Source organism: Euleptes europaea, chromosome 2, assembly GCF_029931775.1.
Source record: "Euleptes europaea isolate rEulEur1 chromosome 2, rEulEur1.hap1, whole genome shotgun sequence".
NCBI lineage: Eukaryota > Metazoa > Chordata > Lepidosauria > Squamata > Sphaerodactylidae > Euleptes > Euleptes europaea.
This window is the reverse complement of record NC_079313.1, coordinates 13,370,400-13,372,279: the sequence shown is the minus strand read 5'-3', so window position 1 is coordinate 13,372,279 and position 1,880 is coordinate 13,370,400. Positions and strand designations below refer to the sequence as shown.

The following is a 1,880-nucleotide window of genomic DNA, read 5'->3' as shown; positions in this document are numbered from 1 at the left end:
AAAAATAACTACTTGTGATGGTGCAACAATGAAGTTAGGTTTGCATGTAATTAGGATTACTGTAACTTGTAACAATCTTAGGTAAGGCACCAACTCTTGTTCTCAAGCTCCAGGATCAGCCTTCAGCTATAGTTTGTTTTTAAAAAAGCAATTAAAGCAGCAGTAAAACAAAGTAAAAATATTACAAAAAAAGGTCATGTTTAAAGGCTCAGGAACAGGAAGGCAGTAGGAGAAGCTTTGCTCTGCTGAGATAGCTCCCCCTCACTGCTCCAGAGCCCTGGGGGCAAGCAGCCCTTGCCAAGAGTGAAATAAAAAGTAGGAGCTGCTCCCTAACACGGTGCCTTCTTGCTTTCGTGGAGTATTTAACCACCGTTCAGTGCCAACTGGTCAGAGGATTCACACTGTTCCCCCCCACCTCGGGGCACAGAACACTCTAAAACTTGAACATATGAAAATACCTTACACTGAATCAGACTCTTGGTCCATCAAAGTCAGTCTACTCAGACCGGCAGCAGCTCTCCAGGGTCTCAGGCAAAGGTCTTTCACATCACCTACTTGCCTAGTCCCTTTAACTGGAGATGCCGGGGATTGAACCTGGGACCTTCTGCATGCCAAGCAGAGGCTCTACCTCTGAGCTTTCTACTGAATCAGACCCTTGGTCCATCAAAGTCAGCATTATCTACTCAGACCGGCAGCAGCTCTCCCGGGTCTCAGGTAGAAATTAGGTTTCCATGTAATCAGGTATATTCTATCTGTCCTGTTTTAGCTGAAGGAAGCTTGCAGCATGATCCTTAACAGAGCTGTCAGGCCCCTTTTCAAATTTTGGTTTTGTTTTTATAAGGAGGGGCGTACTTGAGCTCCTAATCTTGAATGGAGGGGATGTGGTTCTGGGGGGACCTTGCCCAAGTATCTGTCTCTCTCTCCCCCTTCCCTGTGATTGCTCATAGGTCCTCAGCTAGTTCATTATCAGGGTTTCAGCGAAGAGAGCTGTCAAAGCGGAAATCCCAAGCCCAGTAGGGGCGCCAATTAAAATCCAGTACAAAATGTTGCTTGCTGAGTGGTTTGTCAGCTGGATCTGGATCCAGGCACAGTGGAGGGGTGCCTGGCTTCCTCATTGATAGAAGGGGGGAGGGAGAGGAATTCTCAGCTGGGGCCAGATTCAGCCACAACAGAAGGATGCCTGGCTACTTTCTGCCCACCCCCATCAAGGGCAGCTGAGAGCCCCTTCCCTCCAGCTTCCATCTGGAGCGGGATTCCAGCAGGGTCAAAGAGAACACATGAAGCTGCCTTACACTGAATCAGACTCTTGGTCCATCAAAGTCAGTATTGTCTACTCAGACCAGCAGCGGCTCTCCAGGGTCTCAGGCAGAGGTCTTTCACATCACCTGCTTGCCTAGTCCCTTTAACTGGAGATGCCAGGGATTGAACCTGGGACCTTCTGCATGCAAAGCAGATGCTCTACCACTGAGCCACAGCCTCTCAAGAGCCTCTTTAGAGAGTTCAAAGCATGTCATGTGTACAGACTATCCATCCATTCAGTTTTCTCCAGCCTTTCCTCAGAGGGGTTCGGGGCAGCATACATGGTTTTCTCTGCCACATATTCTCCTTCCCCGTCTTTGCAACAACCCTGTGAAGTGGTTAGGCTGACTAGCCAGCAGTCATCCAGGCTTCGCGATTGAATGGAGATTTAAACCCGGGTCTCCCAAGGTCACAGATCAGTGGGTTATAGATCAAATCAAGCCTGAACTGACCCTAGAAGCTAAAATGACTAAACTAAGGCTGTCGTACTTTGGTCACATGATAAGACAAGAGTCACTAGAAAAGATAATCATGCTAGGAAAAGTTGAAGGCAGCAGGAAAAGAGGAATACCCAACAAGAA

The 1,880-nt window shown here is 48.0% G+C and overlaps 1 non-coding gene across 1 annotated transcript; it reads right to left on the bottom strand.

Moving 5' to 3' along the window:
* Positions 1-1,407: 1,407 nt before the first annotated feature.
* TRNAA-UGC (transfer RNA alanine (anticodon UGC)) lies at positions 1,408-1,476 on the bottom strand. Its single transcript has one exon. It is a non-coding gene; the product is annotated as a tRNA-Ala (tRNA).
* Between the last annotated feature and the right edge of the window lie 404 nt (positions 1,477-1,880).